The 21,334-nt window shown below is 43.0% G+C and overlaps 1 non-coding gene across 1 annotated transcript; it reads right to left on the reverse strand.

Moving 5' to 3' along the window:
* Positions 1–20,608: 20,608 nt before the first annotated feature.
* On the reverse strand, positions 20,609–20,681 carry Trnat-cgu (transfer RNA threonine (anticodon CGU)). Its single transcript has one exon. It is a non-coding gene; the product is annotated as a tRNA-Thr (tRNA).
* Positions 20,682–21,334: the final 653 nt, after the last annotated feature.

Raw genomic sequence — 21,334 nt, forward strand, 5'->3', positions numbered from 1 at the left:
AAATCACGTTGTTGTTGTTGTGGTCTTCAGTCCAGAGACTGGTTTGATGCAGCTCTCCCTGCTACCCTATCCTGTGCAAGTTTCTTCATCTCCCAGTACCTACAGCAACCTATGTCCTTCTGAATATGCTTGGTGTATTCATCTCTTGGTCTCCCTCATAATTTTTACCCTCCACCCTGCCCACCAATGCTAAATATGTGATCCCTTGGTGCCTCAGAACATGTCCTACCAACCGGTCCCTTCTTCTCGTCAAGTTGTGCAACAAACTCCTCTTCTCCCCAATTCTATTCAATACCTCCTCATTAGCTAAGTGATCTACCCATCAAATCTTCAGCATTCTTCTGTAGCACCACATTTCGAAAGCTTCTATTCTCTTCTTGTCTAAACTATTTATCGTCGATGTTTCATTTCCATACATGGCTACATTCCATACAAATACTTTCAGAAACGACTTCCTGACATTTAAATCTAGACTCGATGTTAACAAATATCTCTTCTTCAGAAACACTTTCCTTGCCATTGCCAGTCTACACTTTATATCTTCTCTACTTCGACCATCATCAGTTATTTTGCTCCCCAAATAGCAAAACTCCTTTACTACTTTAAGTGTCCCATTTCCTAATCAAATTCCATCAGCATCACCCGACTTAATTCGACTACATTCCATTATCCTCGTTTTGCTTTTGTTGATGTTCATCTTATATCCTCCTTTCAAGACACTGTCCATCCCGTTCAACTGCTCTTCCAAGTCCTTTGCTGTCTCTGACAGAATTACAATGTCATCGCCGTACCTCAAAGTTTATATTTCTTCTCCATAGATTTTAGTACCTACTCCAAATTTTTCTTTTGTTTCCTTTACTGCTTGCTCAATATACAGATTGAATAACATTGGGGAGAGGCTACAACCCTATCTCACTCCCTTCCCAACCACTGCTTCCCTTTCATGCCCCTCGACTCTTATAACTGCCATCTGGTTTCTGTACAAATTGTAAATAACCATCCGCTCCCTGTATTTTATCCCTGCCACCTTTAGAATTTGAAAGAGAGTATTCTAGTCAACATTGTCAAATGCTTTCTCTAAGTCTACAAATGCTAGAAACGTAGGTTTGCCTTTCCTTAATCTTTCTTCTAAGATAAGTCGTAAGGTCAGTATTGCCTCATGTGTTCCAATATTTCTACGGAATCCAAACTGATCTTCCCCGATGTCGGCTTCTACCAGTTTTTCCATTCGTCTGTAATGAATTCGTGTTAGTATTTTGCAGCTGTGACTTATTAAACTGATAGTTCGGTAATTTTTACATCTGTCAACACCTGCTTTCTTTGGGATTCGAATTATTATATTCTTCTTGAAGTCTGAGGGTACTTCGTCTGTCTCATACATCTTGCTCACCAGATGGTAGAGTTTTGTCAGGACTGGCTCTCCCAAGGCCGTCAGTAGTTCTAATGGAATGTTGTCTACTCCCAGGGCCTTGTTTCGGCTCAGGTCTTTCAGTGCTCTGTCAAACTCTTCACGCAGTATCGTATTTCCCATTTCATCTTCATCTACATCCTCTTCCATTTCCATAATATTGTCCTCAAGTACATCGCCCTTGTATAGACCCTCTATATACTCCCATATTTCTGCTTTCCCTTCTTTGGTTAGAACTGGGTTTCCATCTGAGCTCTTGATATTCATACAAGTGGTTCTCTTTTCTCCAATGGTCTCTTTAATTTTCCTGTAAGCAGTATCTATCTTACCCCTAGTGAGATAAGCCTCTACATCCTCACATTTGTCCTTTAGCCATCCCTGTTTAGCCATTTTGCACTTCCTGTCGATCTCATTATTGAGACGTTTGTATTCCTTTTTGCCTGCTTCATTTACTGCATTTTTATATTTTCTCCTTTCATCAATTAAATTCAATATTTCTTCTGTTACCCAAGGATTTCTACTAGCCCTCGTCTTTTTACCTGCTGTACTTCTTTCCCCCACTGCTGTCAATTGTTCCCTTATGCTCTCCCTAAAACTCTGTACAACCTCTGGTTTAGTCAGTTTATCCAGGTCCCATCTCCTTAAATTCCCACCACGGAAAACCTAAATCAGGATGGCCGGACCGCGGGATTGAACCGTCGTCCTCCCGAATGCGAGTCCAGTGTGCTAACCACTGCGCCACCTAGCTCGGTCACTAGGAAAATGAGCCGGTCTCTAATTCGGATGGCATCGGGCAGAGACGTCAGATGCCTCTGATCACTACTGACGGAAATTTGAGAGCTGTGAAGTTTCGGGACAGGATCGTCCAACCTGTCGTTCAGTCCTACGGTAACCGCTCTGACGATGTGCTCGTGCTTCAAGAGTGCAACTCACAAGTACACTGCTCGCACCTCGCCCAGGAGATAGAAATCAACCGAACTGAACCCGCTGACATGAATATGATTGAGTATCTTTGACACAGACTGAAACTTGAATTACGTTGTCACATGACGCCTCCAAGCGTGGTGTATGATCTCAGAAGAGGCGCTGTCCAAGAGAGGGATAGGCTTCAGCCTCCAAGCGTGGTGTATGATCTCAGAAGACGCTCTGTCCAAAAGAGGTATAGGCTTCAGCAGCTACGGCTTGACCGCATTATGGACAGCGTACGAAGTAGAATTCAAGCACATCAGCGCTCATTTTTTTAGGCTTACTTTCATAAGACAACTCTTCCACTCCTTGAATCTAAGCCCATACCCTTTCCCAGATACGAAAGTGGTGTAAACAGATTTGGGAATAGTTTAACAGCGTGCGCAGCGAGATGCTCTGTTGATCTCCAGTGCTTTGTATTGGCGAGGACTGGATTTCTAATTTTCGTCCTGTCATAGCCATTTAGGTTTTCTGTGATTTCTCTACAAATGAAGCTTACTGCTAATGTTCTTCTACATACATGTTCCGCTACCACCATTCGGTTCATGGCGGAGGGTACCTTGTACCACTACTAGTCATCCTGCCTCGGGCATGCATGTGTGTAATGTCCTTAGGTTAGTTAGGTTTAAGTAGTTCTAAATTCTAGGAGACTGAAGACCTCAGATGTTAAGTCCCATAGTGCTCAGAGCCATTAGAACCATTTTGAACTAGTCATTCCGTTTCCTGTTCCACTTGCAAACTGAGCGAGGGAGAAACGACTGTCTGTACGCCTCCGTACGAGCCCTAATATCTCTTATCTTTTCCGTACGCGAAATATACATTGGCGGCAAGGGAATCGTTCTGCAGTCAGCCACAAATAACGGTTCTGTTAGTTTTTTCTCAACAGTGTTCGTCGAATGGAACGGCGTCTTCCCTATAGTGATTCCCGTTTGAGTTTACGAGGCATCGCCGTAATACTCGAGAGTTACTTGAAGGTACCAGCAGCAAATCTGGCAGCACGACTCTAAATTGCTTCGATGCCTTCGTGTAGTCCAATTTGAGAAGGATCCAAACCACTAGATCGGCACTCAAGAATGGGTCGCATTAGTGTTTTCTACGCGGTCTCGTTCACATGTGAGCTACGCTTTCCTAGAATTATCCCAAAAAACCGAAGTCGATCTTTTGCCTTCCTTACTACCGTGCACACGTGTTCATTCTATTTCGTATCACCTAGACAGGATGTGAACGGCGAGCCGTGGTGGCTCATGTCGAGTCGAACCTTCGCTGCTTGTGTACCTTTGGTTCGGTGTCTCGAAGTGTGGCTGGGTAACTCTCCGGCGCTGAAAGCGAGCGAAGCGAAGGGGAGTGAGACGTGAGGCGAGTGCACAGAGCCTGGTGAGACCGATTACAAGTAAGTGCGCGCTACTGTACGTATTGCACCCCGGTGGTAACTCCGCAGGCTGTGGGGCCTGGGAGCTTTATGCACTGGTGACTTTCCAATTGGTCGTGTCGTATTCTCGTTGCACGTTGGCCGACGGGCAGAACTGATTTTGGGGGCATTCCGTTCGTCCACTAAAGACATACTTTTGGAGAACGAAGTCGATCTTCTGGAAGCGAAGGTATTATTGTCCCGAACTCTGGATCCAAGCACTGTAATTGCTTTTTGCTGCATGTGCATTTTTTAATTTTTTAATTTGCCTTGTTTTTAAGCTTTGGAGTTTTACATGTAGGGTGCTGCGCAGCATTGCAGGGCTTGTTGATGTAAATTTGTGACCTAGACAACATTTTATTACAAATTAAATATTTAGGATTTCTTTACAATTCTTTTGCTGAGTAGTCAGCAGATCATTTGCATTTTATTCATTTTATAACGTTTGTGAGCTCTTTCGTGTTATTGAGGTTTCAAGACAGTAAGCCCCAGGTATTTCGGGCGATTGCTTAAACTTGTGTCAGTTCCGTGCATAGTGGGCTAGTGCAAGGTTTTGGTAACGAAAACTTAATATTTATACTGTAGTTCAATTCCGACCTACTCCTCTGTGCAGTTAACACGAATTTTTCCTTGTACCTAGACTAATAATTATTTGTATCCTACGTCTGCCTCCCATTCTACCATCCTAGTCGTATGTCCTTGTTTGTGCAGAGGTATCTTGCTTGCTTGAATCTTCCGCGCTTGGGTCGCTCAGAGGGTCGTGCTACGCAGTCTGCAAACCTGCGATCGTGAAGGGACGCCTAGACATCGGGCGACACACCTTGTTGTGTGTGATAATCGCAGGATCCCCACCTGTATACTGAGTCTGTTGCAACTATCTCACGCAACAGGTAAATGAATCTGATCTGTTTTTGAAAGGAAAGAAATTCTGATGTGCAGTTTGATTCTAAGAATTAACCATCTTATGAATCTTGATTTTGAAGTTATTGATTAATCAATTACTCTGTAATGAGACTGGTGAAACAAATTTCTGGACTAATTAGTGGGTTAAAGTAACCTTCTTTAAGTGATTAAATGTTTTAATTACATCGTTTGTTTTCTGAGTGGTCATAATAAATGTTTGTTGAGTGTCAAATTAAACGGTGAATGCTGTTGAACAACCTTGAGGTCAAGCCCTTTTATGTAAATGTTTTTCCTAAAATTCCTTGGGCGTAATTTGCTTATTCCAAAGGGTAGATATTTTTATATGTGACACCTTAATATGTTGACACATCAGTGTGTTGGGTGTTTCTTTTCCCTTGTGTTGATTAGTCTCCCTGCAAAAACACCAAATAATTTACTGACTGATGTTTTCTGCATGGTCGTAAGTGCACCAGTAAATTGACTACACCTGTCAGTATAGGCTAACCATTATGCATCCAAGTGTTCACAATTCAAAACCTCAGCTTCTGCCCAGGAGAAAATAAAGTATGAATAACTTGCTCTAGCCACACTTACTTGGAACTACTATCCAACCTGACACTATAAGACTTGTAATAGCTATAATTATTAGTGTGCAAATTATTTGCATACTGGTTTAATGTTGTTCAGTACACTGTCATCAGTCTCTAATAGAATTATATGCACTTACGTGTGTTTCATCCTGAGTCAAGCATCATGCCAATAATGCTATATTTTAATATTAAAGGATTGTTTTCCCTATTCATAAGCTTTAACTTGTATTTTTCTACTTTTGCAGCAAGCTGCCATTCATCACATCATATAGAATTTCTGCCAAGTCATTACATATTGTACTACAGCCACTCAACAAGGACATTTTCCTGTACATTACAGCATTATTAGCGTAGGTAAACAGTCGCTGATTGCGGTTCGACCTGTCCACCACATCTTTCATGTATATAGAGAACAAGAGCGGTTCTCTTAGACTTGTCTGGGCCACTCCTCACAGTACCGTGATGAACTCGCGTTATCCAGGACAACGTACTCGTTTCAGTTACTTAAGATTCCTTTCATTGGTGACAAGTCAAATTGCGACGTCATAGTTGAAATGCATAGCTTGTTATAATGTATTTGCTAATATATTGGGTGTAATCAGTGTAAGTGCAGTTATTTCTGTTGGCGACTAACGACAGTGAACTGAACAGCATTACGTCAGTACTTACGTCATTTGCAGACTAATAATTATAGACGTTGGTCAACAGCATGTACCAATTTTACAAAATGCATTACATTTTGCTGTCTCTGATAACGATATTTATTCTGTTACCGGTTTCGGTCTTAAACAATCTTCAACAGCAGAAAACTTATAGCAGATTTATCATATGCTAACGTCCTTTGACTTACGTTGCTTCTGAAAACCATAATTTTCAATATAAATGAAAAATCGTAGCAAGATTACAATACGATGGCTCACTAGCTAAAGAACAACATGTGATGTATAGCAATGCTATCATGATTTTCGAAATGGTGCAAATGGCTCTGAGCACTATGGGACTTAACATCTGAGGTCAGCAGTCCCCTAGAACTTAGAACTACTTAAACCTAACTAACCTAAGGAAATCACACACATCCATGTCCGAGGCAGGATTCGAACCTGCGACCGTAGCGGTCTCGCGGTTCCACACTGTAGCGCCTAGAATCGCTCAGCCACCCCGGCCGGCTATGGTTTTCAGAAGTAACGTAAGTCAGAGCATGTATAACATGTGATAAATCAGAGCTATACATCACATGTTGTACTTTTGTGAGTGAGACATCATACTGTTATCTTGCTACGATTTTTCATGTACATTGGCAGTTATCTTTTCAGAAGTAACGAATGGCTGAAATGGATCTGAGCACTACGGGACTTAACATCGGAGGTCATTAGTCCCCCAGAATTTGGAACTACTTAAATCTAACTAACCTACGGACATCACACACATCCATGCCCGAGGCAGGATTCGAACCTGCGACCGTAGCAGTCGCGCGGTTCCAGACTGAAGCGCCTAGAACCACTCGGTCACCTCGGCTGGCAAGTAACGTATGTCAAAGCATGTACGACACGTGATAAATCTGTGATAAGTTTACTGTCGTTGAGGATGGTTTAGGACCGAAACAGATAGCAGAATAAATATCATTTTCACAGACAGCACAGTGTAACGCATGTTGTAAAAATAATAATCGTACCCATTACAAGTGTTTTCAGGTTGTTTAGTACCTCCAAGTACCTGTGGCAAGAGCAAGCCATTAATTCTCATTTTCAGGTTCTAGCAATCCTACCATAACAAAGGTCAAAAATTAAGTATGATTGTACTGTTACTCACGCTGCTAAATATTGGATTTTCGGGCAACATCAACGTTATATTATGTTGCAGGTGTTATTAGAGCACAGTTAATAAAGTCATTTCTTGAAATAATGGATAAAGTAGGCACTCGTCTTTTCGTGTTTCCCACGCTAGTCTCGTTGTGAATTCATGGCTCAATCGTCGAAAATCTAGGTAGTGATGATTCCAAGCTCGGATGCAAAGAGGCCTAGGTGTTATTCTGCGATATTCAAATGTTTTATAGATGTGTTTCATGAACCATTCTTGAAGATTAAACTTTTGCAAGTTAGGACAATGGTGATGTAAAAAAGTAATCAGCACTCCGAATTTAAGTTACACTTCTTTTTTATTACTTTTGTTGCAATATCACGTAACTCGTTCCAAAACATCACTTCACAATATAAAACATACTTGAAAATATCCTCACTGTTAAAGTTCACATTTCATAAACTGATTACAATTTGCGTCTTTTTAACATGACGACCAAGGCTTGACTCTCTAATAACCGCTTAGTCGCCCAAAAATCAGAGTTACAAGTACGTCAAAGATCATAATGACAAAAGAAAGAATACACATAAGAATAATATCATTGCAATATATACATATCGATGTATCGAAGTACCTCTACATTAATGAAATCAAATCTGAATGTTGTCACAGAAATATGTTAACTATTTTACAGAAAGACAGTAGAATATTGCTGGTATCGAGAGGTTGAGGTGAGGTGCCGTAATGGTTACGTAATTCAAGTACCATTACAAGGTCAGGTGTCGAAGTATGGACACATGGTCGCAAAACGGTCAGTCCATACGGACATGCATATTCGCCTGAGTGTCCCAGTACGACCGTGCAGAAAACATCGAGTTATAAAGTTTATGATGTGTCTGAGGAAAGGCACGATGCAGCGAAGAAACAAGCCAACATACTGACGTGTGTACATATTAAAGTACCACACATAAAAATATGTGTACTTCTACCCATTACACCACTTTTAAATTGAGCATAAATTCCAAATTTCCTCGCATGACATTGGAAAACCAACGACTCGGTTTGGCAGTACGGTCAGCCAACCGTCAGCGAGGCTGGGAAACGCCACAGACCGCTGCAGCCGGGAAGGGGGGAGCGGAGTTTTAAACGCGGCCGGCTGGTGAAACGGAGACGGCCGGCGTCGGCGCTGGAGTGCCGCGGCTGGTAATCGCGCGCCGACAAGGAGGCTCTCCGCGGCAAGGCGGGCGGTGGGCCGTGGGCCGGCCCGGGCCGCGTGTCGGCGTCCGCGGCGCCGGATCAGCGCGCCTGAGTGCCGAGGCGGGTAATGCCCGCCGCGCCGCCGCTGCCCGTCTGCTGAAGCCTGGCCGCTTCTACTCGCAGCGCTGCGCCTCCCTCCCCCACCAATTACTTCCTTTCGTGGAGAGCTTCTCTTTTCCGAAAATCCTGCGTGACGGTGGTTAGTATTGACAGTTACTGGTGCGCAGGCTCTCGTTATCTTCTTCTGAGGTCAATTGGACCTACCGATACGAATTGTAGGCTTTGACGTGTGACGTAATGTTATGTGGTATGTGACATCATAGTTGCTCAGACAGAAGGGTAACGGAAAGTTATAATTAAAGCGCAGCTGCTCACGAAGTTCTACTCTTCCTTTCGCTTACGCCATAGTCCCGCAGCGATCGCAGGTTCGGCGTGGTTACAACGGATTTGGCAATGTTGGTGTTAGGGATGGCCGGATGCCCTTCCTGCCGCCACCCCGTACCCCCCAGGACGGAGTCAGTGTACCCCAACTGTCTGCGTCGAGTGTAAATCGTGAGACAGCGCTTACGTGTTTCAAATGTCTGCGACGCGTGTAACTGAGGCGGAACGTGGGGACCAGCCCGGTATTCACCTAGCGGGATGTGGAAACCCGCCCGGTATTCACCTAGCGGGATGTTGAAACCCGCCTAAAAACCACATCCAGGCTGGCCAGCACACCGGCGCTCGTCGTTAATCCGCCGGGCGGATTCGATCCGGGGCCGGTGCGCCTACCCGAGTCCAGGAAGCAGCGCGTTAGCGCTCTCGGCTACCCTGGCGCGTTACTCGAAGTTCTAGTGTTGACTGTAATTATTGTATGGGAGCGAAACATGGTAGATATTCTAATGCGTTAATGTGGAACCAATTTCCACTTGAAAGAAAATTAGTTCCAATTTCGGCTACCAGGTGCAAATCTACCGCTGTACAGCAGCTCGTTGGCGCCTCTGGTGCTCATGTGGAACAAATTATGTATGCAACAATTACAAATAAAATCAACATTAAGCCTTTCTTACTTGTTTGACCTTTTCTACCAGCGTCCCGTTCCAAATCCATTACATATGGAAACATATCTATACCTCAACGTCCGATTTGCACCTGGTGATGAAAATTCTAACTAATTTTTTTCCAGTATAAATCGGTTCTGCATTAACGCATTATAATATCCACCACTTTTCGCTGCCATACGATAATTACAGCCAACACTGGACCTCTCCGAGTAGCTGCACTTCAATTATAACCAATCGGTGCTTCCCACCGATATATCCTCCTACACAACGACTTTCATAGTAAGCTCGTCAACAAAGCAAAAACGGAATCGACAGTATTACTGGACACGAACCCAACATCAAAAGCACACAGAATTCAGCATCAAATTGCATGCCACCCCTGGTTTCTCAACATTATGTGCACAAGGAAAGAACAGGTAAAAAAAAAAAAAACCTAATAAATCGAGATACTTGAAATTAATACCCTTTCACTGCCTCATTGACTCTTGCCACTGCCAGAATGACGAGGACATTGCATATATTCTGTATGGTAGTTAACCAAACACAATCTCACTGTAAAATATGTTAAAAATTAACTGTTCTCATACAGTTGCTCTTATTTCCATGGATAGGTCTGATGCAAAATGTATTTGCCATTTCATCCATCTCTTTAAAAGAGAACTTTAAAGTATCAAGAGTTTTTCTTATGTTTCTTTTTTATATACACAGAGTTAGCAGTATAAGCGCAAATATTTTTGTTGGTGATTGGAAAGTATACTGAACAACATTACAACAGTATTTACTTCATTTGCAGACTAATAAATATAGTTATTGGGCGCAGTATGTTTTTAGGTTGATTAGTACCTCCAAGCACATTTGGCAAGCTGAGCGAGGAGCCGTATTGGTTAGCACACTGGACTCGCATTCTGGATGATGACGGTTCAGACCCGTGTCTGACCACCCAGATTTAGATTTTCCGTGATTTCTCTAAATCGCTCTAGGTAAATGCCAGGATGCTTCCTTTGAAAGTGCACGGCGGATTTCCTTCCCCATCCTCGACACAATCCGAGCTTGTGCTCCGTCTCTAATGACCTTCATGTAGACTGGACGTTAAATCCAATCTTCCTTCCTTCCTTCTTACATGTTGCAGGAGCAAGCTATTAATGCCTATTTTCTCTTGGCAGCAGCTCAAGTGTTGCGGCGTAGATGCGTGGACGCAAAATGGTTCGTATGTACTGATAGGCGTAGTCCACTTAGTGCTGCAGCTATGACCATGCAGAAAACATAGGTAGTATATCATCTGACGTGTTTATGAGAAGACTGTTAGACGCAGGGGAAAAAAACAGTAACATTCTCAAGTGGGTACATATAGAGTCACTAATGATCATAGTATCTGCATTTAGACCCCTAACACCCTGTGTTATACATTTGGCAGTAGACCTGTCCAAGTAACGAGCCAGAGGCTATAAAATGAAAACCGCTGAACGGCTCGTAATGCCATTACCTACAGAAGAATGGCAAAAGTGCACGGAGAACCCAATAAGTTACGTTTGTCTAGTAGACACTGTACAGTTCATATAGTTGAAAGGTCTCTGTTGGATTCCTTTCATGTTAATTTCGTAAATCTGTTGTCATTTACGGCATAAATTCCTGTTCTAAATTTACTGTGGCGTTTCTGACTATCTGCGAGGAGACTGAGTAGTGGAACGTGTTACTTTTACACATAAACAAGAACGATCTGTCACACTACTACATTTTAAAACACAGTTTATATGTAATTCATGTCACACAGTCTCATACGGAACCTACATCCGCTTTCTTTTATATACTGTATATGATAAGATACTGTCAACCCCCTTCCCTTCTGTGTGAGAGGATGAATGAGCAAATGTATTTCTAGTTGCATGCCTCAGGGTAGCAGACAAGCCTGTCTGCTACAGAACAGTAGAACCAACGTCGGAACAGGTAGCTACGCTTTCTAAAAGCAAAGAGGTTTCTATCCTTAGTATGGTCCTGTCTGTCCTTTGTCATGTTGGTATAGGAAGCTGCCCCTCTGGCCACTTCCGTTGGTATTTGTGAGCCACCCCTCAGGAAGGGACCATGTCAGTCGGTCCGTGGCGAGCGTCTGAAGTGGTAAGATCTCCGGCTAAGCGCGTCTCTGCTAAGTCCGTAGGACAATGGATTTCTTAAGTTCAGCCTAACTGGAAATTTAATCACCTTTATTTCAGGTTTAGCTCTAAAATATCTAATGTTATCTTAAATTGCAACGCAGTGTAATTCGCCTGTGAAGTTCAGAATATCTTCCGGTAGTTGCTTTGTCACTACTTTGTGAGTAAAGTGGAACCACGTGTTGATCAGTAACTCTAACTAAGATCATTAAACTTAAATGCGAAGGTGCGTGAGATTATAGCGTCTCGTCTCGACAATATTTTCCAATATAGCAACTTTTCTTTATGTTTAACCCACGTGGGGTGTACTTTGTGAGACCAGTGCCATGTGCTTATACAATTGTTTGACCCATCAGGTTAATAGTAAGACGTTAGTAACCAGATCGAGGTTTTTCTTTTGTAAATTGCGTTTCGATGTAATTTATTTTAATTATCAAAATTATTGTGGAGTTACACTCTTTTTGTAAACCAAGTTGACCACGTGAAGCATGTGATGTAAGCATCAAAGTAGCCCTCAGCTATTCTTTTCGGGAAGATTTCACAAAGAGTTAATATGAATTTAGTATACCAGTGTGTGGTAATTACATGACGGACAGGATTGTGCTACGAACGTAACTTCTTTGGGTGAAAATTGAATCGGTTGGTAGTGGTTAATTTTCTGTTGCATATGTTTCAACGTTCTTTGTGTGTTGTTTTATGAATGCAGTGTTGTATGCAGTCTCCCAATCTTGGCTCCATATTTGATGTGTTCCGTAAGATTACAATCTCACATTTTCACAATCCTAAATAAGGCACCAGGAATCAAGTTTAATATGCTGAAATTTCAATGATCAATGTTAAAATAAATTTCCAAATATAAACTGATTTATTTCGTTTTATTTAAATTCTCTTCTATATATATATATATATATATATATCTATATATATATATATATATATATATATATATATATATCACCGGTTGTCGTATGACTATTAAAAGATTATAATTAATGTTAGTCTGGTTGGGAATTTGGTAAGCTAGACTGGATACCTGGTGAAACAGTTGCGCAGTAATGCAAGGTTAACTTCCCCAGACAGCTCACAGCTTTTAACCCGCTTTTATTGTCCATCAGTACCGCTTTCATAGCAAATTAAAGCGACAACGTTATATAGTTACTGGCTGAAATCTTAAATGAGGACAGTGTTAGAATACCTACTCCCGTCACAGTTTACCCAAGATGTCACTGATCTTGCTACCTCTGTCGGAGATACATCCAACACGTTTCCAGAATACCGTTGCATCAAAATTGCTAATGTAGTTGCTACGTCTTTGTAAACACATCCATCAAATTATTCCCTTCTTGTTTGGCCGGCAAGTGGAAGAAATGAGGTGATCTAAGGCTTCTGATCATCAATCTTTGCGCCAATGTCCTGGATTAAATTCCAATCTCTCCGGAGTGTCTCATGAAGTGAGGGCAGATGACACTGTTAATGGTGATCTGTCGGTCGGATGGAGACACCAAGCCCAGTGGCCCCACAGATATTATTCGAGAAGAGTAGGCTATGTGCCGACACAGGGTTTCACCCTTCATCATCACCCAATACAAACACGGCACCACACTACAGATACACAAATTACAGTCTCCTAAACTTATCAGATACCCTAAACACACAATTCTCACCTATTGCAAAGGAAAGGTTCCATTGTACGCGAAGGGCAGAGAATCTTTCTAATTAGGCGGCTGAACCTTCCTTCGGTGTCTCCCAGCCAATAATGACTTGTGACTTCAGTTTTCACTATCATACAACACAGACATAACATTACACTGTGCACGCGTTCATTACACTCACACATACACGTACGACACAACTCTCACCAAGGAAGAAGGCCAATAGGTGCGGAGGAAAATCATCCTTATCCCGGCCAACAGCGTTATACGACATAACATACATGTCTGACAGGACTTAAAACGCTAAGCTTCCTTCTATTTTTCCTTCCATTGACGCCTTCGATACCTCTTCCAAAACTCTCCAACAAACTGAACCATTAAAAGAACCTAGACCCTGTGCCACAATGCAAATCAGTTTGTCTTCACAACTAAGCTTTCGTATTCATATTCTTTGACTTCACCAATCCAAACTAAAATGTCACCTTTCAAGCTAATCTAGACCTCTGGCTACGCTACATAAGTCCGTCAGCACCTACATACACAGAAAAAAAATGTAGACACAAAGAAATATTGCCAGTATCTTGTATTTTTTAATATTATATTATTGGTACAGGCAAAGCCCATTTCACCAGATACAATTAAGTCACATAATGATACAAATACAACGTATGTTTGAGCGTTACAAAATACGAGCTAATTAATCTACAAAGAACATACAAGCGACAAACTATTAGTTAAATCACTTTTGGAGAAGTATTTGCCGCATAAATGGATTAAAGAGGGAAAGGACCCGCAGTGGTTTACTAGCAGAATATAAAAAATGCTGAGGAAACTGATATTGCTACAATCTCGGTTGAAAAGAGAACGCAGCATTGTCGCCAGAAGAAGTTAGTAGAAATTAATGCGTCTATAAAAAAAGACGATGCGCGAAACATGCAACTTCTGCCATCATACGTAAGCGAAACGTTTTGCAATGACACGAGAAAATTTTAGTCCTCAGTAAAATCGCTAAACGGTTCAAAGGCTTCTATTTAGCCACTCGTCGACTAGTCTTCTATGGCAATAAAGAAAAGCGAAGCTGAAGTTTCAAATTTCGCGTTTAAGAAAAAAAAATCATTCACACAGGTGGCTCGTACAAACATACACCATCGGTTGACCGTCGCAAGGACTGTCGAACGGGCGACATTGAAAAGGCATTCCTGATTTTGAGAAGCAATTAAGCGTTCGAAATAAATAAGTCGCCAGGTCCGGATGCAGTCCCAGTTCAGTTTTACAGAGAGTACTCTTTGCCATTGGCCACTTACTTAGCTTGTGTGTTTCGCGAATCTCTCGCCCAGCGCAGAGTCCCAAGCAACTAGGGGAAAAAAACCGGAGGTGGCCCTCGTATATAAAAAGATTAAAAGGATTGACCTGTAAAATTACACAAATTTTCTTGAGAAAGAAAGACTTCCACCCAGAAATCGCCACGGATGTAGAAAGCGTCGCTCGCGCGAAACTCAGTTCGACCTTTCCTCGCACAATGTCCTGGGAATCATGGATGAAGGCCAACAAACAGATTCCATATTCCTACATTTCTGGAAAGCGTTTGACCTAGTGCCCAACTGTAGACTGTTAACGAAGGTCCGTGGACATGGAATAGGTTCTCAGCTACGTTAGTAGTTGGAAGATTTTCTATGTAACAGAGCCCAGTACGTTGTTTGGACAGCGCGTGTTCATCAGAGATGAAGATATCATCAGGAGTGCCTCAGGGATTTGAGACAGAACAAGTCGTGCTCTCTATACCAAAAGCTAAAACGATCTAACGGATCAGATCAGCAGAAATCTGCAACTGTTTGCTGATGACGCTGTAGTGTAAGGGAAAGTCGTCGTTGATTGACTCTAGCAGGAAACAGATAGAGTTAGACGTAATTTCTATTTGATAAAGAAATGGCAGCTTGCTCCAAATGTAGAAAAATTTAAGCTAACGCAGATGAGTAGGAAAAACAGTCCTGTCATGTATCACTGGTGTGGTGCTTGACGCAGTCACATAGATTAGATATCTAGGCGTAACGTTGAGAAGCGATGTGAAATGGTACGAGCAGATAAGGTCGGTAGTAGAGAAGGCAGATGGTCGACTTAGTTTTATTAGGAGAATTCTAGGAAAGTACCACTAGTACACTTGGTGCAAACCATTTTTGAACACTTCTCGTGCGTTGGGGATCCCCACCAGGTCGGATTAAAGAAAGACATGGAAGCAATTCAGGTCAATCAGCATACGAGAATTACGGAAATTCTCTCTGAACGCAAATGAGAGTGCCTGGGCGGAAGACGACGTTGTTTTCGCGAAACTCTATAGAAAAAATTTAGAGAACCTGCGTTTACGACACTGCAGAATTATTATACTACCAACAACGTACATTTTGAGTAACTACCGCGGAGACGAGTTAAGAGAAACTGGGGCTCATGTGGAGGCTCATAGTCATTGTTTCCTCACTCTATTTGCGAGAAGAACGAGAAAGGGAATGACTACTAGCGGTACAGTGTACTCATCACCATGCACTGTTCCGTCGCTTGCGGAGTATGTACGTGGATGTAGATAGATACGGATCCCTACATCCGCATATTCGTGATAGCAAAGCTCTACTTTCTACAGCAATACAGCATGTTTCAGTCAGTACCAGGAAACTCGTAAAAAGTTTGTACACTATTGACAATCAAATAATGAAAAAGTGTGATAGTATAATCCTTTTGCAGAACTCGTGGACTGTTGTCCAGTGTCGTAGAAAGAAATTGAAAGCTTACATTAGGTTCCTACGTGTAGAAACGTACCTCGTATTTTAGTAACAATGTACTATAAATTAAAAACAAAGGCATATTAACTCATCCGTGAGAAGAGGCAGGTTCTTCGTCACTATTATGGTAAATCATTGCTTTTGTGTGGTACCAGAGTAAGAAGTATTTTGAAGTTGTTGTAAACTGGTGAAATAAAAATGCCAAATTACCTTCTTAACTGTTCGTCCCCGGTAGATAAGTAGTCAGCGCAACAGAATATCAATCCTAAGGGCCCGGGTTCGATTCCCGGCTAGGTCATAGATTTTTCTCCGGTCAGGGACTGGATGTTGTGTTGTCCTAATCATCATCATTTCATCCCCATCGACGCGCAAGTCGACGCAGTGGCGTCAAATCGAGAGACTTGCACCCGGTGAACGGCCTACCAGACGGGAGGCCCTAGTCACATGACACTTATTTTATTTTACCTACTTAACTAATGATAAGTTACATGACACGTATAACTTCTATTCGTATTTGACGATGGCTGTTACCTGCAACCGCTTGTTATCTATCATTTTCAGCGCGAGGATTTCTCGTGGCGTAATGTTCGAAATCACATGCAGTAAATATGAGGCTGAAAACTCACTACAGTTTCTCTGACCATTTCTCTGTCATCCCACTTCATTCGTCCACAGCAGGTGTCCCTAAAAATGTAGTCGCTATAGCGTACTAGGGAGTGAAGATGGTCTCGTACTCGCACGCTGACAAGCTTGGAGCGCCGGTATTTTCATATGAATGTGCTTTTATTCCTGTGAGGCAGGGTAGGGCTCACCTACAAAAATTCCCTTCCTGTTCATCTCAGAGACACGACTAACGATGTCAACTCTTTGCACGTTAATTAAATTCTGCGAAGATTGCTCCTCCTCGAGGACGACCCAAGAGAAGAGCGCCTTTTATGGCGCCTGGAATAGCTGGCGGCCAAAGGCACGAGGCGAGGTGGTGTTGCACCAGGACGCGGCGTGTAGGGGCGCAGAGGCGCGCTTCGGAGGGTGTCACTCTGCTGTCAGAAAGGCCGTACACCGTGTGGGACGGAAGTAATATAAGACAGTCGGCTCCTGAGCATCAACTGAGCATACTGTTCGCGCAGAGTGCCAGATAATGCCGGTTCAAGGTCAGCTGTTCTCGACCGTCCCCCTCAACTCTGGCAGTGTTTTAACTCTCTGTGTGTGTTGGCTGTTTAGTTGTGACGCATGGTTTGCCACCATCTTAATTAATAATACCGCTGAATGTGTCATGCGTTTCGTCATTTTGTTTTAAACACAGAAAACGTCTATCCTGCTGAAATTTATCGATGAATTGTTGCATCGTATGGGGAACGATGGAAGTGGTGTCGACTGTTCACTGAAGAAAGGAAGAATGTTCACGATTAGGATCGACTTGGAAGCCTACTGGCATCACAGAAGAGTTGACACTAGAAACTGATGAGAAGATTCGTGAAAACGGGTGCTTCACCACTGACGAGCTTCATCAACATTTGCAAGTTTCACGGTTAGTAATTTATGCAGTTGTTACTGACAAACTCCAACGCATAAAAATGTGGGCAAGATGAGGCCCAAGAGTTCCAAAAGTAATCCGTTGGAATTCGATTACTCGATAAATAGTACAATTCTCAAGGCTGTCAATTCAACTAAGTACCTGGGTGTTAAAATTACGAACAACTTCAGTTGGAAAGACCACATAGATAATATTGTGGGGAAGGCGAGCCAAAGGTTGCGTTTCATTGGCAGGACACTTAGAAGATGCAACAAGTCCACTAAAGAGACAGCTTACACTACACTCGTTCGTCCTCTGATAGAATATTGCTGCGCGGTGTGGGATCCTTACCAGGTGGGATTGACGGAGGACATCGAAAGGGTGCAAAAAAGTGAAGCTCGTTTTGTATTATCATGTAATAGGGGAGAGAGTGTGACAGATATGATACGCGAGTTGGGATGGAGGTCATTAAAGCAAAGACGTTTTTCGTCCCGGCGAGATCTATTTACGAAATTTCAGTCACCAACTTTCTCTTCCGAATGCGAAAATATTTTGTTGAGTCCAACCTAAATAGGTAGGAATGATCATCAAAATAAAATAAGAGAAATCAGAGCTCGAACAGAAAGGTTTAGGTGTTCGTTTTTCCCGCGCGCTGTTCGGGAGTGGAATAGTAGAGAGATAGTATGATTGTGGTTCGATGATCCCTCTGCCAAGCAGTTAAATGTGAATTGCAGAGTACTCATGTAGATGTAGATGTAGATGTAGAACGTTGACGGGCGAACAGCGAACAAAGCGTCTGGCACGTTCTTTGTCATCTTTGGAGCGTTGTGATGAGAATGGTTATGAGTTCTAGAGTCACAGTGTGACTGGTGATGAAACAATCTGTAGAGACTAAACGACAATACAGTCAGTGGCATCATTCAAGTTCTCTGTCAAAACCAAGAAATTCAAATAACAACTATCGACACGGAAAATCATGGAGACGGTATTCCGGGACCGAAAAGGAATCCTTTGATAGACTGAGAAATCGTGTGAAACGTGCTATTGAAAACCGCCGGCAGGGACATTTCTGAAGGGACATCATATTCCCTCACGATAATGGCCTCACGTTGCAGTAAGGACAAGGGCGCAACTGGGCAAGTTTCGGTGGTCTTTAATGGACCACCGGCCTACGGTCCTGATCGGGTACCCTCAGATTTTCATCTTTTTCCAGAACGCATGGAATTTCTTGGAGCAAGATGAGTACAGAATGATGACATGCCGAAAGCAACTGTAACTGACTTTTTAGAGCCGCGCGACATTAGCCGAGCGGTCTGGGGCGCTGCAGTCATGGACTGTGCGGCTGGTCCCGGCGAAGGTTCGAGTCCTCCCTCGGGCATGGGTGTGTGTGTTCGCCTTAGGATAATTTAGGTTAAGTAGTGTGTAAGCTTAGGGACTGATGACCTTAGCATGAAGTGCCATAAGAATTCACACACATTTGAACATTTTTTTGACTTTTTAGAACGGCTGGCGGCAGTGTTCTGTAATGATGGTATCCAAAGATCGGTGCCACGACTAAACAAGTTTTTAGACGTTCATGGTGACTATGTAGAAAAATAAAATAATGTTCACATTGTCGTTTCCTATGAAATGTATGTTCATAAATAAAATATTTCACTTGCTATAACAAAACCGATATTACTCGAAACGCGGATCACTGCCCGATAGCCGTAGGTGGGGCGCGCATCTACGAAGCAGTTGACTGAAACGGCTGCGCTTGTACATTACACTTGTTACACTGAGCATGCAGCTGGCTATTAAAATTGCAAACAGAATGAAAATTTACTTGTTATGCTTATACAGTTTGAGAGGAAGAAAACATGATTAAATTTGCAAGTGTCTGGCGCGAAATTTACTACACCACCTCTGGTAGCAATGATGGTTCTAACCTGATTTGACATCGAGTCTAAACGAGCTCGGATGACAAATACGGGCACGTCGTTACATACTGTTTTAACTCTGTGCCGAATTTCATGAATCATAAAGGCTGGTGAATAGCAGCAAGCCAGTCTCTTGGAACGTATGACCAGGTGTTTCCGGTGGGTCACAGCTCTGGAGAATGTGCTGGCGAGAACAAAAATATCGCTGTAGGTGAGGGCAGCATGGTCAACACGTGGTTTGCATTTATCTTCAAAGTTAGGTGACAGCCCCAGCCGTAACATGTCAGTGTAGAGCCTTCCGCTCAAATTAACGCCTATGCTAAGCAGAGGACATAGCTTTGTATGAGTATCCAAATGAAGCAGCACACCAGCCACTTGGTTGTACGATGACGACACAAATGTAGTGACGAACTTTCACACAGGAGCACGTCAATGCTGATGCCGGACGCATAATAGGCATTTGTATCAAAAGACGACGTGGTGCCATTCCGCTGTCCAGTACTGTCGTCGGGAGCACCGGAGTCGTATCTTTCTGGTGTTGTGTGAAGGGAACAGTCCATGATGCTCCACACGTCATCTTATGTTCGTGTGGTTACTTCTCTTCCTACAAATAAGCCCTTTTCCCACTCAAAGTACGTGACGTAGTTGTACGATCCTGCATGACCGATCGAACAGTATGTCTCTCGGGCGCTAAACACGTGGGGCGCAGATCCTTCAAGGTGTCTATTATCGCCCTCCTGAACGCATTGATCCCATATTTACATAGAATTCGTGGGATTTCGACCAATTAGAGCAGCAATATTGTGCAGCCATAAGCTACTACGTCGGTAGGCCACGATCCCGCTGCTGCCGAGTACCGACATGTACTCCTGGTCTTATCTGATTTTTAAACGAGACATAACATGGTCTTCTTACGAACAACATTGAAATGCTATTTCTGAGTGAGAAAAAGCTGTCTAATCTTTCCTTGTACACGGATTGCAGACAGCATTAGTCCTACTTCCTTTGTGTCGTTGCACTGAGGCGCTTATCATTTGCATCAGCAAGTGCGTAGTAAACTTCATGCCGCCTTCATGATGTTGCGGTTCGAGTGAGCAACAGTGTACTTTTATGAAGATGGTATCTGTTCTTTCGGTGATGTTACAGCTAGCGAATAATAAAATTACAATGAAATCCAGACGATTAGCTGCTTACAGGCGTTGATAAATATCAACGGGGACAGTTGAAAAAGGTGTGCCCCGACCGGGACTCGAACCCAGACCTCCTGCTTACGTAGCAGACGCTCTATCCGACTGAACCATCGAGGACACAGAGGATAGAGCGACTGCAGGGACTTACCTCTGGCACGCTCCCCGTGAGACTCAGACTTCCAACTTACTGTCCACACACTACATTTGTAGTGCCCCTCCAATATACTCATTATTCGCGGCAGTCAGTCTACCGACTCCCATAAGAGTTTGAGCAATATGAGTGTATCCGCACTGAAGAAGATCATTGGCTGGTAAGTTTTATCTACACTCATGTTCATAAATTAAGGATAATTGTAGAATGTGGTGCCACACAACGTGGCACTACACAAAACTGGCGCTAATAGCATAGGCACATAGGGAACACACACGACACAGATCTGTAAGTCCACGGTATTGATGATAAGTTGAGAAAACCGTCCCGAAACACATGTGCTACAAAACGCCACTGTTTCCTGCGCATGTTCCCTTGACATCAGTACGGGATATGATCACTATGCACACGTACACAGGCCTCACAACGGGTTGGCATACTCTTGATCAGGTGGTCCAGCAGCTGTTGGGGTATAGCCTCCCATTCTTGCACCAGTGTCTGTCGGAGCTCCTCAAGTATCGTAGGGGTTTGGACACATTCAGCGATACGTCGACCGGGAGCATCCCAGAAGTGCTCGATGGGGTATAGGTCTGGAGAACAGGCAGGCCACTCCGTTCGC

The sequence above is a fragment of the Schistocerca serialis genome, chromosome 1 (assembly GCF_023864345.2).
Source record: "Schistocerca serialis cubense isolate TAMUIC-IGC-003099 chromosome 1, iqSchSeri2.2, whole genome shotgun sequence".
Taxonomy (NCBI): Eukaryota; Metazoa; Arthropoda; class Insecta; order Orthoptera; family Acrididae; genus Schistocerca; species Schistocerca serialis.